Source organism: Pleurodeles waltl, chromosome 10, assembly GCF_031143425.1.
Source record: "Pleurodeles waltl isolate 20211129_DDA chromosome 10, aPleWal1.hap1.20221129, whole genome shotgun sequence".
NCBI lineage: Eukaryota > Metazoa > Chordata > Amphibia > Caudata > Salamandridae > Pleurodeles > Pleurodeles waltl.
In genome coordinates this window covers 1,076,104,128-1,076,129,316 of record NC_090449.1, presented here as the reverse complement: position 1 = coordinate 1,076,129,316, position 25,189 = coordinate 1,076,104,128, and the positions used below count along the sequence as shown (strand labels likewise).

The following is a 25,189-nucleotide window of genomic DNA, read 5'->3' as shown; positions in this document are numbered from 1 at the left end:
TGGAAAAAGGGCCCAGCTTACCAAGAGGAAAGGAAAGACAACTGGGAAACCAGCTGCAACACAACAACAAAAAGAGAACCTCTCTTCTCAGGAAGAAGTTCTGCCCTCTGAGGGAACTGAGCCTATGGAGTTGAAACCTTATCAGGTTGAACTCTTAGGCCCAGGGGGACCCTCAAGGGAGCAGTTGTGTAAGGGGCAAGAAACCTGTCCCTCTCTTGAAGGTCTTAGGCAGCAAGCTGCTGAAGAGTCCAATGGCAAGAAAACTGGAACACATAGGGTCTATTGGGAAGATGGACTCCTGTACACTGAGGCAAGAGATCCCAAACCTGGTGCCACTAGGAGAGTGGTAGTGCCTCAGGAGTTCAGAGAGTTCATACTGACCTTAGCCCATGATATTCCCCTTGTTGGGCATTTGGGACAAACCAAGACGTGGGAGAGACTAGTCAACCACTTCTACTGGCCCAATATGTCCCAGAAAGTCAAGGAGTTTTGTGTCTCCTGTACCACCTGTCAAGCCAGTGGTAAGACAGGTGGACATCCAAAGGCTCCCCTCATTCCACTTCCAGTGGTGGGGGTCACCTTTGAAAGAGTGGGTGTGGACATAGTGGGTCCACTTGAACCTCCCACAGCCTCAGGGAATATGTACATACTAGTAGTAGTGGATCATGCTACTAGATACCCTGAAGCTATTCCCCTTAGGTCGACTACTGCCCCTGCAGTAGCCAAGGCCCTCATTGGTATCTTTACCAGAGTGGGTTTCCCTAAGGAGGTGGTATCTGACAGAGGTACCAACTTCATGTCAGCATACCTGAAACACATGTGGAATGAGTGTGGAGTGACTTATAAATTCACTACACCATATCATCCACAAACTAATGGCCTTGTTGAGAGATTCAACAAGACATTAAAAGGCATGATCATGGGGCTCCCTGAAAAACTCAAAAGGAGATGGGATGTCCTCTTGCCATGTCTGCTTTTCACTTACAGAGAGGTGCCTCAGAAGGGAGTAGGATTCTCACCCTTTGAACTTCTGTTTGGCCACCCTGTAAGGGGACCACTAGCTCTTGTGAAAGAAGGCTGGGAGAGACCTCTTCATGAGCCTAAACAAGACATAGTGGACTATGTACTTGGCCTACGTTCAAGGATGGCAGAGTACATGGAAAAGGCAAGTAAAAACCTTGAGGCCAGCCAACAGCTCCAGAAGTTTTGGTATGACCAAAAGCTGCAATGGTTGAATTTCAACCAGGGCAGAAAGTCTGGGTTTTGGAGCCTGTGGCTCCCAGGGCACTTCAGGACAAATGGAGTGGCCCTTACCCAGTGCTAGAAAAGAAGAGTCAGGTCACCTACCTGGTGGACCGAGGCACTAGCAGGAGCCCCAAGAGGGTGATCCATGTGAACCGCCTCAAGCTCTTCCATGATAGGGCTGATGTGAATATGTTGATGGTAACAGATGAGGACCAGGAAGCTGAGAGTGAACCTCTCCCTGATCTCCTCTCATCAAACCCTAAAGATGGTTCAGTAGATGGAGTGATCTATTCAGACACCCTCTCTAGCCAACAGCAATCTGATTGTAGGAAGGTCCTACAACAGTTTGCTGAGCTCTTTTCCCTAACCCCTGGTCAGACACACCTGTGTACCCATGATGTGGACACAGGAGACAGCATGCCTGTCAAAAACAAAATTTTCAGACAGTCTGACCAAGTTAAGGAAAGCATCAAGGTGGAAGTCCACAAGATGCTGGAATTGGGAGTAATTGAGCACTCTGACAGCCCCTGGGCTAGCCCAGTGGTCTTAGTCCCCAAACCTCACACCAAAGATGGAAAGAGAGAGATGAGGTTTTGTGTGGACTACAGAGGACTTAATTTTGTCACCAAGACAGATGCCCATCCCATTCCTAGGGCTGACGAACTGATTGATAAATTAGGTGCTGCCAAATTCTTAAGTACCTTTGAGTTAACAGCAGGGTACTGGCAAATCAAAATGGCACCTGGAGCAAAAGAAAAGACAGCATTCTCCACACCGGATGGGCATTATCAGTTTACTGTTATGCCCTTTGGTTTAAAGAATGCCCCTGCCACCTTCTAAAGGTTGGTGAATCAAGTCTTTGCTGGCTTGGAGTCCTTTAGTGCAGCTTATCTTGACGATATTGCTGTCTTTAGCTCCAGCTGGCAGGATCACCTGGTCCACCTGAAGAAGGTTTTGAAGGCTCTGCAATCAGCAGGCCTCTCTATCAAGGCATCCAAATGCCAGATAGGGCAGGGAACTGTGGTTTACTTGGGACACCTTGTAGGTGGAGTCCAAGTTCAGCCACTCCAGCCTAAGATCCAGACTATTCTGGACTGGGCAGCTCCAAAAACCCAGACTCAAGTCAGGGCATTCCTTGGCTTGACTGGGTACTATAGGAGGTTTGTGAAGGGATATGGATCCATAGTGACAGCCCTCACAGAACTCACCTCCAAGAAAATGCCCAAAAAGGTAAACTGGACTGTAGAATGCCAACAGGCCTTTGACACCCTGAAACAAGCAATGTGCACAGCACCAGTTCTAAAAGCTCCAGATTACTCCAAGCAGTTCATTGTGCAGACAGATGCCTCTGAACATGGAATAGGGTCAGTTTTGTCCCAAACAAATGATGATGGCCTTGACCAGCCTATTGCTTTCATTAGCAGGAGGTTACTCCCCAGGGAGCAGCGTTGGAGTGCCATTGAGAGGGAGGCCTTTGCTGTGGTTTGGTCCCTGAAGAAGCTGAGACCATACCTCTTTGGTACTCACTTTGTAGTTCAAACTGACCACAGACCTCTCAGATGGCTGATGCAAATGAAAGGTGAAAATCCAAAACTGTTGAGGTGGTCCATCTCCCTACAGGGAATGGAATTTATAGTGGAACACAGACCTGGGACTGCCCATGCCAATGCAGATGGCCTTTCCAGGTTCTTCCACTTAGAAAATGAAGACTCTCTTGGGAAAGGTTAGTCTCATCCTCTTTCGTTTTGGGGGGGGGGTTGTGTAAGGAAATGCCTCCTTGGCATGGTTACCCCCTGACTTTTTGCCTTGCTGATGCTATGTTTTGAATTGAAAGTGTGCTGAGGCCTGCTAACCAGGCCCCAGCACCAGTGTTCTTTCCCTAACCTGCACTTTTGTTTACACAATTGGCACACCCTGGCATCCAGGTAAGTCCCTTGTAACTGGTACCCCTAGTACCAAGGGCCCTGATGCCAGGGAAGGTCTCTAAGGGCTGCAGCATATCTTATGCCACCCTGGGGACCCCTCTCTCAGCACAGACACACTGCTTGCCAGCTTGTGTGTGCTGGTGAGGACAAAACGAGTAAGTCGACATGGCACTCCCCTCAGGGTGCCATGCCAACCTCACACTGCCTATGCAGTATAGATAAGTCACCCCTCTAGCAGGCCTTACAGCCCTAAGGCAGGGTGCACTATACCATAGGTGAGGGCACCAGTGCATGAGCACTGTGCCCCTACAGTGTCTAAGCAAAACCTTAGACATTGTAAGTGCAGGGTAGCCATAAGAGTATATGGTCTGGGAGTCTGTCAAACACGAACTCCACAGCACCATAATGGCTACACTGAAAACTGGGAAGTTTGGTATCAAACTTCTCAGCACAATAAATGCACACTGATGCCAGTGTACATTTTATTGTAAAATACACCCCAGAGAGCACCTTAGAGGTGCCCCCTGAAACCTTAACCAACTACCCGTGTAGGCTGACTGGTTTTAGCAGCCTGCCACACTCGAGACATGTTGCTGGCCACATGGGGAGAGTGCCTTTGTCACTTTGTGGCTAGTAGCAAAGCCTGCACTGGGTGGAGATGCTATCACCTCCCCCAGGCAGGAGCTGTAACACCTGGCGGTGGCTCACTCCCTTTGTTCCAGCACCACAGGGGATTCCAGCTAGTGGAGTTGCCCGCCGCCTCTGGCCACGGCCCCACTTTTGGCGGCAAGGCCGGAGGAGATAATGAGAAAAACAAGGAGGAGTCACTGACCAGTCAGGACAGCCCCTAAGGCAACCTGAGCTGAAGTGACTCTGACTTTTAGGAATCCTCCATCTTGCAGATGGAGGATCCCCCCAATAGGGATAGGAATGTGACCCTCTCCCCTTGGAGGAGGCACAAAGAGGGTGTAGCCACCCTCAGGGCTAGTAGCCATTGGCTACTGCCCTCCCTGACCTAAACACACCCCTAAATTCTGTATTTAGGGGCTCCCCTGAACCTAGGAACTCAGATTCCTGCAACCTAAGAAGAAGAGGACTGCTGAGCTGGAAAACCCTGCAGAGAAGACGGAGACACCAACTGCTTTGACCCCAGCTCTTCCGGCCTGTCTCCCCCCTTCAGAAGAAAACTGCTCCAGCGACGCTTTCCCCAGGACCAGCGACCTCTGAATCCTCAGAGGACTGCCCTGCTCTAAAAGGACCAAGAAACTCCCGAGAACAGCAGCCCTGTTCACCCAAGACTGCAACTTTGTTTCCAAAGAAGCAACCTAAAGACAACTGCATTTCCCGCCAGAAGCGTGAGACTTGCAACTCTCACCCGACGCCCCCGACTCGACTTGTGGAGAAACAACACTTCAGGGAGGACTCCCCGGCGACTCCGAGACTGTGAGTAACAAAAGTTGTCCCCCCTGAGCCCCCACAGCGACGCCTGCAGAGGGAATCCCGAGGCTCCCCCTGACCGCGACTGCCTGATTCCCAGATCCCGACGCCTGGCAAAGACCCTGCACCCGCAGCCCCCAGGACCTGAAAGATCAGAACTCCAGTGCAGGAGTGACCCCCAGGAGCCCTCTCCCTTGCCCAGGTGGTGGCTACCCCGAGGAGCCACCCCCTTGCCTGCCTGCATCGCTGAAGAGACCCCTTGGTCTCCCATTGATTTCAACGACAAACCTGACGTGTGTTGGCACACTGCACCCGGCCGCCCCCGTGCTGCTGAGGGTGTACTTTCTGTGCTAACTTGTGTCCCCCCCCCGGTGCCCTACAAAACCCCCCGGTCTGCCCTCCGAAGACGCAGGGACTTACCTGCTGGCAGACTGGAACCGGGGCACCCCCTTCTCCATTGAAGCCTATGCGTTTTAGGCACCACTTTGACCTCTGCACCTGACCGGCCCTGAGCTGCTGGTGTGGTAACTTTGGGTTTGCTCTGAACCCCCAACGGTGGGCTACCTTGGACCCAAACTTGAACCCCGTAGGTGGTTTACTTACCTGCAAGAACTAACAATTACTTACCTCCCCTAGGAACTGTGAAAATTGCACGGTGTCTAGTTGTAAAATAGCTATATGTGGTTTATTTGATAAGTATATATGCTATTGTGATTATTCAAAGTTCCTAAAGTACTTACCTGCAATACCTTTCATGCAAAGTATTACATGTAGAATTTGAACCTGTGGTTCTTAAAATAAACTAAGAAAATATATTTTTTCATACAAAAACCTATTGGCCTGGAATTGTCTCTGAGTGTGTATCTCTTTTTGCCACTATCCTACCTCTAAGGGGAGCCCTTGGACTCTGCACACTATTCCTTACCTTGAAATAGTACATACAGAGCCAACGTCCTACAGGAGCACTGCCAATTTAGGCGCGGCGTCGTACTCCGTGATTTTCCCATAGATATGGGCCATCATTTCTCTAAATGAGAGGCTGTTTATTCCTTGTATATTTACCCCCCGTGGGAGATGAGAAGGAACAGGTGACATGCTGCACGTCCCTGAGTAGTTGACGCAACCAAACACCAGGGAACAGGTCGCAGTGAAAAAACGGAACAAGGAATTGTTCCGCGTGAGCTACCTCAGGCTGCAAAACCAGATCCAGTTTTTCTGGATGGAGAAGTCTCAGCATGTAATGTGGCTGCTGAACAGGGCGGACGCAACCTCCAAATTGTGAGAAAGTTCTTAGATAAAGTTAAAAGCTGGATAGAGGAGGGATCCAGAAATTTAAAATAGCTTAGGATGAACTCATGGGGATTCCCTTTATTGGTGGACACCCTAGGTGTACATACAAATATTAAAAACAAAAGGATTTGTTCTGGCTACATTGGCCACTGCATCCAATTTTCTGCCGACACGTTTCTGCCTATAACTGATACAAGGCCCAGGGCATTCATCAGGACAAGATACACTTGGTGAGCACATCTGCACGCAGGTGATAGAAGGACTGCTTATCTTCACCATGCAAAGGTGGTACCATTCGCTGGGCTGGTCTGGGCCTGAAGTCACGCATTCGTAAGGCAAGACCCTCGACAAGACACCTAAGTCAAATCCTCTCAGTCCGCCCAAACCAACCTACAGTTCTTCCTCTTTTCACTTTCCTTCTGACCAGTCATTGGTAATAAGTTGTGAAATTGAGTAACCAGCTACAAGAAAACGTATCCACTAGAAATGATTGCCAGACAAGTCATTAGTTCCAAAAATGGGCCTCTCCTCCTGGACAGTCTGTCCTTCTGCATGGCCGGGAAGCTCCTCCACCTCTCAGCAGGCAGATGTCTGTGCATTCAAGGATCTCCAGCTCCTCCATCAGAAGGTGCAGACAGCAGGTGATGCTCTCTCCTCTGGGAGGCTTGGTGCCAGGCAGGAGGTTGTACAGCAATGCTGCAAGTACTTTGTGGACCACCTTGTTCCTTGGTCGAGATCAATCTGGGTCTGAGCAGGCCTGGGCAACATAAAATGTAGCTGCCACAATTCGTGTAGTTCTCTGAATGTTGTATTATGCTGTACATGCAAAATTACACCATTAGGCGACTTACTGGTATTTTTTTTTTTTAGGTATTATTTACCACCTCATCAAAAAACATTTTTCTTTGTACTGATGCTGTGTGGCATCCCCAAATGGCACTGGCAAAGCCAATGACTCTGGCATTAACTGCCAGACTTTTGAGTCAGTGCTCGATTTTTTTTGTCATAGCTTTTTCAAAATGTTATTATTGGTGGGTCTGCCAGATCTTAGCCAACGTAAAAAAATGCTGAAGGCAAAAATGTGTTTTTAATTTAAAAAATCACACATTTGATGTAGCAGTCCCTCGCGCTGAGGGGAACTCATTTGTGTGCGGACGAGCTTCTTGTGAAAGGGAAGGATGCCCTCGCCTACACTAAGTCACCCAGTGGCTAAAGTGGGCTGAGCAGTTGCCCCCAGCTGGGTGCTGCACTGGGCAGAAGACACTGTGAATGGCAGAACAATCAACAGAAGGATACCGAGGGCACGCTGCAGGGCACCATGACTAAGTTAAACAGATATATAACTTTAGAACAAACGAGATGGCATTGGATACGGCAGACCTGCGCATGAATCACCCCAGGACTGATGGGGACAATTTCCATGAAGAAGCGCTGGAGCGCTTCCAGGCGCTGCCGTGTTTGTTGTGAGCACCCGGAGGCGTGGCCTGGGCAGTGTGCCAGCAGCAGGCAGAGTTCACAGCCCATGCTGTCAATGCCCCTATAAGTGGCGCCCTGGGCGCCCTGTGCAGCAGTCCATCACGGCCCCTGGCACGAGGAGCAGCGGCGGAGAGGCGAGAGCGCTCAGGTGAGGTCACTTGTGGGGGAGACAGGGGGCTGTTTCACTCAGGTGAGGTCACTTGTGGGGGGCACAGGGGGCTCTTTCACCTTTTTAAGTACTTTTTTCACATTGAAAAGATGAAAGGTTAGTCTACAGCAAAACCTAAGGTCGAGGGGCGGTTACTGTAGAAGCCACTGGGGACTGTGGGCAGGGCCGGCTCTAGGGCGGTGCGTCCGGTGCCACCGCACCGGGTGCTGACTTCGGGGAGGTGCGCCCTATTTGCAAGTATAGTATGTTTTAAAAACACCTGCTGCTGTGTTCCTTGCCTCCAGCAATTTTCAGGCAACAATAAAAATTTCAAGATAACCCTGGTGATTGATGTTCCACCTGGCGAGAGATGGAAGTTTTGAGGGACACTGTTAAAGGGTGGTAGTGAGGGAATCCCTGGAGGAGGTGGTCGTCGGGGGAGCGCCAACAGACTTAGTCCACAGGGCGCCACCAGCGCTAAGGCAGGCCCTGACTTTTGTTTTTTAAAGCCCAAATGCCCCCTTGTAAGTTTTGCAAACTCTAGGTGGCCGCCCGTCTATCAGGACTCACTGGCTTAGGGCGTTTCATGTCTCCGATATCTGGCATCTTTGCACAGCCCCCGACCCTCACCGAGTCACCGGGCGAATGCAGCGAGGAGGATGTGGTCTGGTGCCCACCCTTGGTTGAAGACCAGGCTACCAATCCCAGCGTCTGCAGTTACTGTGTGATCTTCGGCAGAGCGCTCCTTCTCCCACAGTTGCGTGACGCAGGTCCCTTCCGTCTCATTCTAATTTTGTGCGAGGCCTCGAGGGGAGACACTGGGCGTCTTTCACGAGAGGATCCAGTGTAAAGGGGGCTCAGGACACAGCTCAGTGGCCCTGGCAGGAGGCGGCCCCTGCGCTCACCCCATCCAACGGGCCTGGAGAGTGTCCTCTTCTTCAAGAAAGTGTCAGCATCTTGTGCAGAAGAGACACAGTGATGAAGGAATAGGGAACCCGCCACGGTGGTCCATCTTCCGAGACATCGAGGGAGGACCGGTGGCTGTAGGTGAGAGAGAGACACCTCCCAGCCAGGAAGCGCTATGTAAATGGAATGTAAAGTGTTCTGGCTCACCTGGTCTGGAGGGCGCTCCTCGAGGTACAGTCAGAAGAGAGAGGCGCTATGGTTCCTGGGACACTGAGTCTCATTTACAGGACAGCAGTAACAGGACACCTGGCCCCACACCCTCCACCATCACACAGGTGGAAGACACAGGTCTTGGTGACGGAGCCGCCCTCAGCACCTCCGTTTCTACATTCCCGGCGCCTTCTCCTCTCTGTGACAGTGCTGTGTGACCCCGGGCAGAGGTGCCCAGAAATGTATCCTATGACCCCGCACCCTCATCCCTCCTCTCTGTGACTGTCCTGTGTGACCCCGGGCAGAGGTGCCCAGAAATGTCTCCTATGACCCCGCACCCTCAGCCCTCCTCTCTGTGACAGTGCTGTGTGACCCCGGGCAGAGGCGCCCAGAAATGTATCCTATGACCCCGCACCCTCATCCCTCCTCTCTGTGACTGTCCTGTGTGACCCCGGACAGAGGCGCCCAGAAATGTCTCCTAGGATCTGCACCCTCAGACCCACCACACCCCATGTTTGGGGCTGGCCAGAGAGGCTTAAACGAGGGACAAAGTGCTGTATGGCTGGGGCCCCACCTTTCAAGGGGTGTCCTTGATAAATGGTCATGGCAGGGTGTCGAATTAATTTACCTGAACACTCAAACTGTAATAGTTACTTAAAAACACACACACAAACAAACCCCCCCAACAGTTATTTCCTTAGTTATTTATTTTTTGATTGTTTTGGAGCAAGCTAGACCCAACTCACTGAAACATACAAAGTTGAGCACAGCTCTGTATTTTAACTAGGGGTGGGCGGAGAATTCTGCTCCACAGGTGGAGTTAGCGGAGTTTTCCCCCTCTGCACTCCGCGCGGAGTTCCGAAAAACTCATCGAAGTGACGCAGAGTGAAGTTTTTTTCTCTCGCTCGCCAACGTTGAGTGCGTGCGAGATTTCTGAACGTCGCTCGCATTGAGGAAGCTGCCGCTCAAGCAGAAAATCTACTCGAGTGGCCAAAAGAAGTTGGTGCCCTCTGGCGCTCCGGGTGATGCCGTTCACACTGATTTTACAGCGCTGGAGAATGTTCCGTACTGAAGATCAGTGCGAACAGCGCGCCTTAACCAACTCTGCCGCTCGCGGAACTCTGCCTAGTGCGGCAGACTTTTTCAGCACTTTGCGAAGTACAGCGTACCAGAACTCTGCGAACTCCGCCCAGGCCTAAGTTTAACATTATGTGCCAGCGTGCTTGTTGGGAAATCTGGAGCTCGCCCGCCCCTGCTCATGCTAAGCCCTAGCTCACTTGCGTTCTGCACTCTAAGCTCACCAGGGCAGGACTGTGGGATCCGTGGCCGCTAGCTGTCAGTGACATTTACCACCGAGCCGCAAGTGCAGGCAGTAAACAGGTGTGTCCGAAGAATGTGCACATGTGACGCAGGGAGGTGGACGTGTGGCCTGGAGCTACCACGCCTCCGCACTAATTGTAGGGTGCGTGAGGTGACCTGGGGGCCGGTCACTGGAGTCCACTGGGTGTATCAGCAGCGGTTGAAGTGCATTAAAACAAGCATTTGCGATGCAATAGGTCGCACATTTGCGAGAGTTAGAGCTACCTCTGCTGTAAATTCATAAATGGACTTTTCTTTCCATATAAATTGGTCAACCCTGCCTCATAATTTTCTTTTTTCCTCCCTCATAACTCCAGTGGCCTTGCATATATGGTTAATATTAATTATTTAGGTATATCAAAGAGCTGGAAATGGGGAGAAGGCTGGGGATCTAAAGCGGATGAAGTAACTTGCCGAGGATCACACACTGCCTTAGGGTGAGAAGCTGGGATTACAACTCTGGTTTCCATGTTTCACAGTAACAAGTTCATCGCTGAAGTGCAACCCCTGCCACACAGGGCATGGTTCCCGCCTGCTCTCTGTGCTAGGCCTTGGGTGGTACATGTCAAGGAAGACAAAATGAAACATTAACTGAGCCGCTCTTAGTTATATTTGCAAACTGGTCGGAGAGCAGCGGGGAGGGGAGCTGGTGGGTAAAAGTATTATTTCTCAGACAAACTCCGCGCCTGCAGCGCACGTCTAACAAAGGACCTGATTTTCACAGAGATGTGAGGTTTCTGTGTGGAAGATGTGAACGCGGGTTTAGCATTAAAAGGTAGAAAACCTACACAGAAATAACCATAAATGTTGCAGCAAAGCCCAGACGTTGGCGACATATGTACAACTTTTTGAATAAGGTGAAGCCCATCTTTGTAAATGAAAACGTTTCCGGGGCGGGCCTTGCTGGCCATGCATCACACAGTGGGACACACGTGTGGAGGACGGGGGTGCACATAGTAATGCCTGCTACATGCAGCGCTGAGCCCAACATACATGTGGACGCTTAAGAGGTTATTTATGGCAGGTGGAAGCCGGAGAAGGGCTTCAGAGCTCCCTTTATCCCCGCCAGCGGCGCGTGCTGCCCAGAAGGATGGTCACCCCAAAGAGAGGCTTCGTGGGTGCCGTGTCTGCAATGAAACGTGCACACCTTTCAATCAACCAGGCACAGCCCAAGCGCAACAATATCTTTATTATTGGCGATCCTTACGGGCCAGACTGAGTTAAAACAAGAGATATCTGTAGATAACAAGGTGGGCGCTCTGGTAACAAAGGGCCCCGGCGATGCGCCCTGGGCAGAGCAGGACTGCACCATCCTCAGGCCGAGCACCGAGACCGAGTCTCACCCAGGGAGGGAGACGGGGGCTGGGGGAGACCAAGGCGGATATGTGCCTTTTTAAGAGAGGGAGACGAAGACTGAGTCTCACCAAGAGAGGGAGCCCAAGGGTGATATTTGCCTTATTAAGAGAGGGAGACCAAGGCTGATATGTGCCTTTTTAAGAGAGGGAGACCAAGACTACTGTGCCTTATTAAGAGAGAGACCAAGGCGGATATGTGCCTTATTAAGAGAGAGACCAAGGCGGATATGTGCCTTATTAAGAGTGGGAGACCAAGGGGGATATGTGCCTTATTAAGAGAGAGACCAAGGCGGATATGTGCCTTTTTAAGAGAGGGAGACCAAGACTACTGTGCCTTATTAAGAGTGGGAGACCAAGGCGGATATGTGCCTTATTAAGAGAGAGACCAAGGCGGATATGTGCCTTATTAAGAGTGGGAGACCTAGGGGGATATGTGCCTTATTAAGAGAGAGACCAAGGCGGATATGTGCCTTATTAAGAGTGGGAGACAACGTCTGATATGTGCCTTATTAAGAGTGGGAGACCAAGGGGGATATGTGCCTTATTAAGAGAGAGACCAAGGCTGATATGTGCCTTTTTAAGAGAGGGAGACCAAGACTACTGTGCCTTATTAAGAGTGGGAGACCAAGGCGGATATGTGCCTTATTAAGAGAGAGACCAAGGCGGATATGTGCCTTATTAAGAGTGGGAGACCAAGGGGGATATGTGCCTTATTAAGAGAGAGACCAAGGCGGATATGTGCCTTATTAAGAGTGGGAGACCAAGGGGGATATGTGCCTTATTAAGAGAGAGACCAAGGCGGATATGTGCCTTATTAAGAGTGGGAGACAACGTCTGATATGTGCCTTATTAAGAGTGGGAGACCAAGGCGGATATGTGCCTTATTAAGAGAGAGACCAAGGCGGATATGTGCCTTATTAAGAGTGGGAGACCAAGGGGGATATGTGCCTTATTAAGAGTGGGATACCAAGGGGGATATGTGCCTTATTAAGAGAGAGACCAAGGGGGATATGTGCCTTATTAAGAGTGGGAGACCAAGGGGGATATGTGCCTTATTAAGAGTGGGAGACCAAGGCGGATATGTGCCTTATTAAGAGAGGGAGACCAAGGCTGATATGTGCCTTTTTAAGAGAGGTAGACCAAGGCTGATATGTGCCTTTTTAAGAGAGGGAGACCAAGGCATATATGTGCCTTTTTAAGAGAGGGAGACCAAGGCGGATATGTGCCTTATTAAGAGAGGGAGACCAAGACTGATATGTGTCTTTTTAGGAGAGGGAGAGCAAGGCATATATGTGCCTTATTAAGAGTGGGAGACCAATATTGATAAGTGCCTTTTTAAAAGAGGGAGACCAAGGCATATATGTGCCCTTTGAGAGAGGGAGACCAAGGCTGATATGTGCATTTTTAAGAGAGGGAGACCAAGGCATATATGTGCCTTATTAAGAGTGGAAGACCAAGGCTGATATGTGCCTTATTAAGAGAGGGAGACCAAGGCTGATATGTACCTTTTTAAGAGTGGGAGACCAAGGCTGATATGTACCTTTTTAAGAGTGGGAGACCAAGGCTGATATGTGCTGTATTAAGAGAAAGACCAAGGCGGATATGTACCTTATTAAGAGAGGGAGACCAAGGCATATATGTGCCTTTTTAAAAGAGGGAGACCAAGGCGGATATGTACCTTATTAAGAGAGGGAGACCAAGGCTGATATGTGCGTTTTTAAGAGAGGGAGACCAAGGCGGATATGGGAGTTCTTGGCAGTGTCAGTACCAACACGCTTGCAGGTTATTATAAACTGACTGTTTCAGGCAGCGACTGTCCTGGGAAAAGCAGCCGCCGTTATGAGGAAGGGTGAGGGGAAAATAAACCAGCGTTCACACCGTGTGCCCTTGGGCACCACAGAAAGCCAGGAGACGCTGCACGCGTTTGACACTTCAGCGACAGAGACAGGGCACAGCAGCACGGCTTTTATTTCCGAAATACTAACGTGGGTGGGAGGGCTAAAAAGGGAAATAAGGCACCTCACAAAGCAACGCATGGGCACAGTCCCACAAAGTTTTTTGTGAATGAATTAAAAACTTCCCCGGAACGCTTCCAGTGAGATCAACCCCGTAAAACAAGAGGGAAAGTCTTGTATGCAGCCGCCATGAATGAAAATGTAAATACCAACAAGCTCCGCCGTGGATAGCAGAGACAAAAGAAAGAAGTGGTGTCGCCTTAAATGCAGCTGCCTTGAACTGGAGAGACAAATGAAACAAGCATTGGCAATGCAACGGGTCTCGCATTTGCTCGAGTTAGAGCTATTAGCGTTGTAAACTCCTAACCGGACTTTTCTTGCCACATAAATTAAAAGAAAAAACGCAGCGCGATCGCACTATGTAAAGCGCAGCGCGATTGCATTTTGTAAAACGCAGCGCGATCGCATTATGTAAAACGCAGCGCGATCGCACTATGTAAAGCGCAGCGCGATCGCATTTTGTAAAACGCAGTGCGATCGCACTATGTAAAACGCAGCACGATCGCACTATGTAAAACGCAGCGCAACCGCACTATGTAAAGCGCAGCGCGATCGCACTATGTAAAATGCAGCAAGATCGCACTATGTAAAACGCAGCGCGACCGCACTATGTAAAACGCAGCGAGATCGCACTATGTAAAACGCAGCGCGATCGCACTATGTAAAGCGCAGCGCGATCGCACTATGTAAAACGCAGCGTGATCGCACTATGTAAAGCGCAGCGCGATCGCACTAGGTAAAACGCAGCGTGATCGCACTATGTAAAGCGCAGCGCGATCGCACTAGGTAAAACGCAGCGTGATCGCACTATGTAAAACGCAGCGCGATCGCACTATGTAAAATGCAGCAAGATCGCACTATGTAAAACGCAGCGCGATCGCACTATGTAAAACGCAGCACGATCACACTATGTAAAATGCAGCGAGATCGCACTATGTAAAACGCAGCACGATCGCACTATGTAAAACGCAGCACGATCACACTATGTAAAATGCAGCGAGATCGCACTATGTAAAACGCAGCACGATCGCACTATGTAAAGCGCAGCGCGATCGCACTATGTAAAATGCAGCAAGATTGCACTATGTAAAGCGCAGCGCGATCGCACTATGTAAAACGCAGCGCGACCGCACTATGTAAAAAGCAGCGCGACCGCACTATGTAAAACGCAGCGCGATCGCACTATGTAAAACGCAGCGCGATCGCACTATGTAAAATGCAGCGCGACCGCACTATGTAAAACGCAGCGCGATCGCACTATGTAAAACGCAGCGCGACCGCACTATGTAAAACGCAGCGAGATCGCACTATGTAAAACGCACCGCGATCGCACTATGTAAAACGCAGCGCGATCGCACTATGTAAAATGCAGCAAGATCGCACTATGTAAAACGCAGCGCGATCGCACTATGTAAAACGCAGCGCAACCGCACTATGTAAAACGCAGCACGATCACACTATGTAAAACGCAGCACGATCACACTATGTAAAATGCAGCGAGATCGCACTATGTAAAACGCAGCACGATCGCACTATGTAAAACGCAGCACGATCACACTATGTAAAATGCAGCGAGATCGCACTATGTAAAACGCAGCACGATCGCACTATGTAAAACGCAGCGCGATCGCACTATGTAAAACGCAGCGCAATCGCACTATGTAAAATGCAGCGAGATCGCACTATGTAAAACGCAGCGAGATCGCACTATGTAAAATGCAGCAAGATCGCACTATGAAAAACGCAGCACGATCACACTATGTAAAATGCAGCGAGATCGCACTATGTAAAACGCAGCGCGATCGCACTATGTAAAGCGCAGCGTGATCGCACTATGTAAAACGCAGCGCGATCGCACTATGTAAAACGCAGCAAGATCGCACTATGTAAAACGCAGCGCGATCGCACTATGTAAAACGCAGCGCAACCGCACTATGTAAAACGCAGCACGATCACACTATGTAAAACGCAGCACGATCACACTATGTAAAATGCAGCGAGATCGCACTATGTAAAACGCAGCACGATCGCACTATGTAAAACGCAGCGCGATCGCACTATGTAAAACGCAGCGCGACCGCACTATGTAAAATGCAGCGAGATCGCACTATGTAAAACGCAGCGAGATCGCACTATGTAAAATGCAGCGAGATCGCACTATGAAAAACGCAGCACGATCGCACTATGTAAAATGCAGCGAGATCGCACTATGTAAAACGCAGCGAGATCGCACTATGTAAAGCGCAGCGCGATCGCACTATGTAAAACACAGCGCGATCGCACTATGTAAAACGCAGCGCGACCGCACTATGTAAAACGCAGCGAGATCGCACTATGTAAAACGCAGCGCGATCGCACTATGTAAAACGCAGCGCGATCGCACTATGTAAAACGCAGCGCGACCGCACTATGTAAAACGCAGCGAGATCGCACTATGTAAAACGCAGCGCGATCGCACTATGTAAAACGCAGCGCGATCGCACTATGTAAAACGCAGCGCGATCGCACTATGTAAAACGCAGCGCGACCGCACTATGTAAAACGCAGCGAGATCGCACTATGTAAAACGCAGCGCGATCGCACTATGTAAAACGCAGCGCGATCGCACTATGTAAAACGCAGCACGATCGCACTATGTAAAATGCAGCGAGATCGCACTATGTAAAACGCAGCGCGATCGCACTATGAAAAACGCAGCGCAACCGCACTATGAAAAACGCAGCGAGATCGCACTATGTAAAGCGCAGCGCGATCGCACTATGTAAAATGCAGCGAGATCGCACTATGTAAAACGCAGCACGATCGCACTATGTAAAATGCAGCAAGATCGCACTATGTAAAATGCAGCGAGATCGCACTATGTAAAACGCAGCACGATCGCACTATGTAAAATGCAGCGAGATCGCACTATGTAAAATGCAGCGAGATCGCACTATGTAAAACGCAGGGCGATCGCACTATGTAAAATGCAGCGCGATCGCACTATGAAAAACGCTGCGCGATCGCACTATGTAAAGCGCAGCGCGATCGCACTATGAAAAACGCAGCACAATCGCGCTGAAATTGAAAACGGAGAAACCGAGCGCGATTGTGCTATGTTAACCCCAGCACTCTGACACCACCCACTCAGCACACTTCTGACCTGTGGATACTCTGCCAGGAAGGTCTGCTAGTCTGCTGAGCGGCAGCTCTGTTGTAGTCCTGCTTTACTGAGCTGACCTGCTGCCTGCTGCTGCTCATGGACCCGTCTTCAAGCAGCTCCTGAGCCCCAAGAAGTGCCCCTCCAATTTTGGACTTTTGAAAGTGGTTTTGTGGCTTTTGAAATCCATCTTTTGGGCTATCGTGACCGCTAATGGGCCAGCTCGCTCCAGAACCGCACTGCTCGCACGAAGAATCCGCACAAGCCAAAGAAAGTTTGTCTCTTTGCATAGCAAGCCTCCCCTCTCATGACCAGGAGGTTCCAGTCTGCCCGTCTGCTATACCCGGCCAACTCTTTGAACCCGCGAACCTCAGCCAGCGACTCTCTCCTTGCTCCCGGTGAATTTCTCTCTCTCAAGCAGGACTCTTCCCTGAATTCTGAGAAGATAAAGCTTCAGCAGGACTTACCTGGGACTTACTCTGATGGACGCTCAATTGCAGTCAGCCTAAACCTTTGAATATTACCTTAACACAACAAGTAGCCCCGGTTTGTACTTTATGCTTTTAAGTACTATATTGCATTTTATTCTTTAAAAATTCACATCTCAACTTCTACTTATTGGCTTTTTGTCATTTTGGTCTTGTTTTACTCATACGATTAAGCTCTATATTTCTAACCACTTTTGGTGGTTTTTGTGTGTTTTTTTACTGTTTTACTGTTTGAAGTGTTGCACAAATACCTTACATACTGCCTTTTAAATTAAGCCTAACTGCTCTGTGCCAGGCTAGCAGAAGGTGAGCACAGGTTACCGTTTAGTGTGTATCTGACTTACCCTGACTAGGATTTTGTGGTTCCTGGTTGGACAAAGGACATACCTCTGCCAACTAGAAATCCAAATTCTATCAACGAGTTTAGTGCACCACTACTGTTTTCATACCTAAACTACTCTCGCCGGTCTCCCCCTGGCGCTCAAGTATTCTCTGCCAGAGCTCATCCGATCTTAAGAAATCCCCATGTCAATCTGCGCACTGCAGCGGGGGGCTAAAACGGAAGGTGTGAGGAGACGTGGCCACCTCAGGGGCGATTGAATAGCATCAAAGTATTAGCAGCTAGCGACTATCCCAGAGTATCTGTTCTTTAATGAGATCCTTCCACGACTCACACTTAGGGAACTCCTTTTTTTCTTTTTCTTCAAGTACTCCATGAGACTGTGTGTGTTTTCAGGATCTCTCCCTCACGTGCATCTTCCTCCTCACCGAATCCCTGCCCCCTCCTCCAAAAGTGCCCTGTGTTGCTCTTCCCCTCGAGCACTGCTGTTTTCCAACTAGCACCAACATGCAGTCCACGTTTCTCACTTTCCCCACCTTGTCCATTGGTTCTTCTTCCATAATTTTCTATGTAATTTTTATAAATTCTCCTCTACACTGTCCATTTCTCCTCTGCCTGTTGTTCCTCTCACCCGCTCTCTGTTGATACCCTCCCACCTTCTCCTTCCCTTTCTCCATACGTGATAATAAAAAAAAAAAAAAAATGGGGACCCCCAAGCTCTGATTTGCTGCCTGACTACTTTGCTTTTTTTTGTTTTTGTTTTAAATACACTTTTGTGCAGGTATTTTTTTTAATGTACTGATTAAAGTCCCGTCTGCCATCTTGGGTCACTGAATAAAAAAAAAAAGGCCCTAGCACCTCCTTGCCGCACATTAGCGTAATTTGTTACACTAATGTGGCTCAAGGAGGCATTTTTTTTGCCACATTAACAAAGTGGCGCAATGCATGCATTGCACCAATTTGCGACCCCTTGCTGCACATTATGCCTACATCAGCATAATGTATGCAAGGGGGGGGGCGTCCTGGTGTTAGGAGGCCCGCAAAAATGGCACACTGAAATCTACTAGATTTTACTGTGCCATTTCTGGCGCCTTTTTAACCCCTGCTCGATGTAGGTGTTAAGAGGACGCACCCGTTGTAATCAGTGGGCCTCCGTGCACTCTGCGGCACAAGTGTCACATTTGTTTACGCTAGTGCAGCAAAGCGCCACAATAGTATAGATTTTTTGGACTCTATTGGCCTAACATGTGCCATGGTGCGCCATATTGTAAATACGGTGCATCTATGGTGTTAGGTGGCGGTAGGGGCACACAAGAAAAGTGGCACACCAGGACCGATGCACCTCTTTCTTGTAAATCTGGCCCAGTGCATGCATCATGTCACAATGCATGTTATCTTTTTCTTTGCTGATGCCACACGCAGCAAAAAGAACAAGTGATGGACGGAATGCTGAACAATGCCAAACATTCACACCCAGTACAGAGATCTGGGCCTAAATCCATCGTTTTTTGCCACCCATGCCGTTCCAGTTTGGACCCAGCTATATGCAAATGAGTCTTGACCCTGTTCCCCTTGGGAACAGTCCAGCCTGAACTGCCAACCCAGGTCTCCCCTGGACTGGAAACAAGCATCCTGGGACCGGTTTCAGGGTATCACCCTTCATCAGCCAGGCTAGCTTGATTCCAATGGCATGGGGAGCACGCAACCCATGTCTGGGCATACCATTCCCACTTGGGGCGACAAATGCAAAAAGAACAAGTGATGGATGGAATGCTGAACAATGTCAAACATTCACCCCCCAGTGAGCAAAAGAACGATGCATTAAACCCAGATCTGTGACTGGGGGTGAGGGTTTGCATTGTTCAGCACTCCATCCATCATCCTTTTGTGTTGCTAATGATGCCACACAGCAGGCAAAAAAACATCTTGCTTTTTACCAGTGCTTCACAGCATCATCATCAAGCACTGAAATTGACAATAGATCCAAAAGAAACCAATTGGCTTTGTCAATGCTTGCCATTTCCTGCAGTTTTTACTCACTGGGCTTTCTTTAAGGGCTAGCAGAGGGACGTTTTATGAATTTATGGGGCCCCAGGTGACAGCTATTTTGGGGACCAATGTTCCCAACATCTTTGAATTTTTGCTCTATTTCGAGCTTAATCACGCACGCTGGGTCATACCTTAAAATTTAAGAATTTGTAAAAGAAAGAAAAAGAATGATAAGTAATTGCTTATTTAAAACCAACCAGCACCCCACCTCTTCACATCCCTCCTTTTCCAGAGATACCCTTTGCCTGCCTTCACCCAACATTCTGTGACCAAATGAGGTAGGATTTTTCAGATTTCAAACATGAAAAGGAAATGTCATTACAGGGCCTTGACTTGGTCGTGAGACCACAGGAAATGACCACACAACACATGAGTTGGAACACACCAGAGGAAAAGGCCACGTGGACATCGCCACAGGATGGAAGAGCTTAGCACACATATAGAGATATTTTATTGTGCGCCATAGAAACATAGCAACAGGCGAGGACTGCAAGCCCCATCCAGGCTGCACATTTGATGCCTTTTGTTTATTTACCAACCATATGTGATCTCCAGCTTTAAGCCTTTCTTTTTCCAGTTCTATTCCTACCCTACGCCTAAAGGCATTTAGGGCCTTGTTACGCATGACCGCAGCACCCTCATAATGCGTAATCCATGTCAACCTGTGTGCTGTAGGTGGGTGAAGTCAGTCAAAGGGCAGCTGACTGAGCTTGAAATAGAGCACAAATGCCACAAGGTTTCCCCTCCATGGCCACCTGCACCTGTTTTCTGCCAGACGTTTCATGGCAGAGAACCAGGTCGTTATCAGCAGAGCGGTACTGAGTTCAGCGCCCCCCTGGCTGATTCAGACCTGTACCGCCGTCAGCACGTCGGGAACAGTGGTGTCGATTACGAGCCGGCGACAAAGCTGTCGCCACATTCCCACTGGGCTGACGGGTGGAAACCTTCGTTTCTGCCCATCAGCCCAGAGGAAAAGTCATAATGGGGCCAGCGGGACGGTCATCAGTAAGGTGGCAACCTCCCTGTGGCCGCCAAACTCGTAATCGGCCCCATAGTGTTCCCTTCCCAGACTTTTCATTACTCTCTAACTAGCTGTAGCTTTTCTCATCCAAGTGCACTAGCTCTACTGTCATGTTATGGTTCATAAGAGTAAAGATAAGGGACAGAAAGATGTGCACAGAGAAAGGAGACAAGAATAGAAAGGAGATGAGAGTGAAAGAAGAGATAGGATGAGAAAGGAGGTGCAGCGCAGAAGAGAAGAAAGGAAGAAGACACAGAAGTGATTGAAGCAACATAAAGGGGCAGAAGAAAGAAGGAAGAATGATAAAGGAGGAGAATAAAGGGGAAGATGGAGGTAGGATTACACAGGGCAGCAAATGAGGAAGAACCTGAGGGTGCAAAGGAAAAGGAGATGGGGAAACTGGGAGAGGTAAAACATGAAAGTGAGAATGAGACTGGAAATCTATAGTAAGTAAATGGGAGTGGAGGAATGGCGGGGCAAAGAGAATAAGAACAGAGAGAATCGATGGGAGAGAGCAGAGTAAAGGGGGAGGAAATTAGATGGGACTTAATGCAGTAATGACCTGTGCATGTCATTTCTAAGGACTCTGTAAAAATTGCACTGGGTTTTAATGGTTTGACCCACTCCTAAAATAAGAACAATTGGTGCCTTATCATCAACAAGCATTGGCAAAGCCGCCATATTTGGACTTGGCCACAGAGCTATTCGCATTACCAAAAATCTTTTCTTTTGGGATGATGTATTATTAATTTAAAGCTCCAAGAACGCTGCAATCACCTATCTTGAAATGTATTTAATGTAACTAATGATAAAGTACAAAAGGCATTCCAAAATAGATGTTTTAGAATTCATATGTATGCAAAAAAGTATAGACACGTGTACAGTCATCTTGGAATGAGTTTTGTTATGATTTATGGGAAAGAAACAAACTTTGTCAGGGTCAATAGCCCTGCAACCAAAGTCAGACCTGTTAGAATTGTCAATGGTTGTTAACAATTGGAGGGAGATGCAGATTTCAAGTTCGAACTTTGGAAAGACTAACTCATTCTTTAACACTACAGATGCCAACAGTTGTTAAACTGGGTAATAAAAGTACCTCTTATCTGTAGCTCCTACATAACTAACCCTTCATTTGTGGGAGCATAGAGGTGCCAGGCTAACTAACCGTGAATTGTGAACAATAAGCAGTACAACAAAAATAATAGCGCCGACATTCTTCAATTACACACTAGTTTGTGATTAACCATAACCAAAGATTGACATTGGTAGCATTTTTCCAATTTGAATTTATCTGCTGAATAGCCACTGCAATTGGTAAATCAATCAAGGCTTCATTTTGGCAATGATTCACCATATCAGCAGATCTCCATAGAAACATATTGCAAAACTTAAAAGCAATCTTGACACAAAAGATATGGTTGGTTTAATTTCATACCTTTGCCAGAAGTCATGACTAGGAAGACACACAAGTAACAGATGCATTAAATCACTCCCAGGTTCATTACAAGACTAACATTTAGTATGAGCATCAGTCTTCACCTTTGCTATAGAAACAGGAGTAATTAACAAATGTTGTATATAAATTATAAAGTTTGAGTAGTGTTTGCAGCACAAGACAACTTGTTTATTTTCGATCAAATCTTACTTTAACCATCTACAGATGAAAATCATCCTCCCAAATGAGCTGTTTTTGACTTGATTCTAGTTATAAAAGATTTATGCAGTGCTTTGTAGAGAAGTGAGGTTTTTGAATGAGAGAGTAGCAATTGGTGTATATTTGTGGCTTCTTGATGAGTCTCATCAGCATTTAAGATTGTGGAGAGGGAATTGGAAATAGCGTTCGCTAATTAAGAGTATCTTATCCAGGTGGCTGGTTGACACTTGTTCGGTATAAGTCAATAAGGACGCTCAATAAAGGACCACACGCCAATTATGAATACAATTTAGCTTTACTAGAATTTCAGGTAAATGTAGGCATTTAGCACATTAACAATAGTGGAATAAGAATAGCAATGAAAAGCATCTATTTATATATATGTACACTACAGAGAGTATCTATGTATACGTATGAGCAAAGAGTTCATTGACAGAGTAAGAATAGCAAATAAAAAAAAAAGCATATATATATATATATATATATGTATATATATATATATATATATATATATGTACACTACAAAAAGCATCTATGTATACATCTGAGCAAAGCGTTCATTGACAGATATAAACTTGGAATAACTGTATACCAAAATGTGATACGATGTTCAGAGAGCAGAATATTAACGAGTTGAATACTTCAGATAAGCTTTGATTTATTGCACACTAAAGTGCATATTTCAATTACTGTGGCAGACTCACACTACGATGTTCAGTAAGGCAGAAAAACTATAAACAAGCTGAATTTCTCCGATTATAAACACAGTGCAAGCATAATAATCAATCATAATAATAGAGCAGAGAAACAAAAAGCCTTTCATCCCTGGGTGGAACTTAGTCCCCGAATGCTGGGAAGCCCTCTACCGCCCGCTTGGACCTCTCTCCCCCTCGAGCGTCACGGTCTTGGAACAGCAAAACAGGGAGGCAGCTCTGGGTCTGAAGTTGACAGTTTCATAACTCCATCTGCGAGCTTCAAATTCCCTCACTCGCCTTTCAGTGTTTAAATAACCTGAAGCTTGGATTCTATCCCCTTCCAGTATTTTCTAGCTATGTTATCAGTATATGTCTCTTGGCTGCCTTGCCATTCCCTGGCCATTGTTTTCATTCCATCTTTTACTGTGGTCTCATTCTCAAGGTTGAGACTGAATCTCCTTCACAGCCTGTTTCTCACACATGCAGCTGCGAATACGTTTATCTACGGAATGTCAAAAGAAAACAAGCTTGAAAGCGAACATCGTGAATTTTCTTCCACGTTGCTCTGGCTTCGGCAGGCATCACGCTCATCTACACTGTTCAAGCTAATTAACCCTTCGCGTCACAATGTCTTCCGCACCTTTCCCTATACTGATCAAAGAGTATCTCCTTTCATATGAGTTAGGTATGATAAAGGTTTTCTGAACCTCTGGATAAGGATGGACATTATCATTTTCCAGTAACTGATGAATCCTCAAAAGACCTTTATCTCTTAACGTTTAAAAAAAAATCTAATTTTAATGTGATTATCATAATTGTACCACAATTGCAAAATTGATAAAGTCCATTCTCCTCCTATTACCAGAGAATACAAATAGTCTTAAAATCTTACAAGTAAAGACAAAGACAAATAAGAGATGTAAGCAGACTTTTTGGTGAAGGACAATATCTCAGAAAAGACACAGGAGATATAAATGATTTGCTGAGATTAACCCATAGTGGACGTAAGTATTCAGTGTCAAGTGTTAAACAGTGAGAAGACCATCTTAAACTAAAAGCAGTGATATTGTTTAAAATTGGGTAGAATTAATACAACATCCTGTACATTCATCTTCAGTTTCAAGACAGCAATCTTAGAAATCTTCTCATCTCCTAAAAAACGTTGACAATTTAGAGTCAAACGTCTAAAGATTGCAAAAAAAAATAGGTAAGGATATTGGAGTCATGCGTAATACAAATACAAATGACAGTAACATAACTTTAATGCAGCCTAATCTTCCCACAAAGATAAATATAACAGATTCCAACCTCAGATCACCTTATCAAATATGTTTAATAACTCTTCAAAGTTTGTTTTACCAGCTTCTTTAATGGAAGTAGAAAACCACAGATCTAAATGTTTAACATTGGTTGCATTCCAGGAAAAAACACAGGAAGTAAATGATTACTTCGTATACAGTCTGTTAAGAAGTAATATCTCCAATATATATGAGTTGGCTTTATAATCCTATATAAGTGAGAAATCTTGTACTGCCCCAGAAATCCAGGCAGGGAAATAGCAGGATCGGAGAAAGGAGAATATTGTCTGCATACACTGAAGGCTTTGGATAATTAGCAACTTTATTGCATCTGGAAATATTTGTAATTTTCCTGATTTTAGAAATAAAAGTTTCAAGGGCCATAATGAGAAGAAGAGGCAATAAGAGACATCCTTGCTTTACCCCTCTTTGTAAAAGAAAATAATCTAATGAAATACTATTTGCAGATATTGCAGGTCTACGGGCAGTATATGATAACTCAATAGGATCTAACACTTTTGGTAAAAAATTTAACCATTTCAATGTTTGAAAGATAAAGTGGCAACCCTTTTTCAGCATCTAATGTTATTGCAGAGAGAGGATAAGACGTGTTTTAAGCTTTAGTTAAGACGTTAAAGAAAGCTCAAGCATTATCAGAGGAGAAACATGTTTTCACAAATCCAGACTGCTCCATCCTTGGGAGTGATGGTAAAAAAGGGTAAATTTGCAGGGCTAAGATCTTCACCAAAATGTTTTAGTCTGTATTCAGTAATGACATTGACCTATAGTTTTTTCAAAATTTAAAATCACAACTTTTCTTGGGATAAGACAAATCATAGCCCCCTGAAAGGCTCCCTTGGTGCGAATGGGGCCGGTATCGCAATTTGCGATTCGGTAATAGCATTTGCGATTTTTAAGAAATCGCTATTACCGAATCGCAAATATGATACATTGCATTTTGCGATTCAGAAATAGCGATTTCTTAAAAATCGCTATTTCCGAATCGCAAATGCCTTTTTTGATACATCCGGCCCCATTTTATTAACAGGTGAGAGCACAGATTGGACAATCATATGCAAATCTCAGATATTAAAGCACTTAAGTGTAGTGGTAATCAGAATTGAGCAGCACTTTACAAG

At 47.0% G+C, this 25,189-nt stretch overlaps 1 protein-coding gene across 1 annotated transcript in view; it reads left to right on the top strand.

Moving 5' to 3' along the window:
• Window positions 1-7,402: 7,402 nt before the first annotated feature.
• The window catches only part of LOC138262262 (trimethyllysine dioxygenase, mitochondrial-like), a 304,888-nt gene continuing 287,101 nt past the window's right edge, over window positions 7,403-25,189 (top strand). The window contains exon 1 of the mRNA XM_069212135.1: window positions 7,403-7,521. The gene's annotated coding sequence lies outside the window, so the exon portion shown is untranslated. The remainder of the gene's footprint in view (window positions 7,522-25,189) is intronic.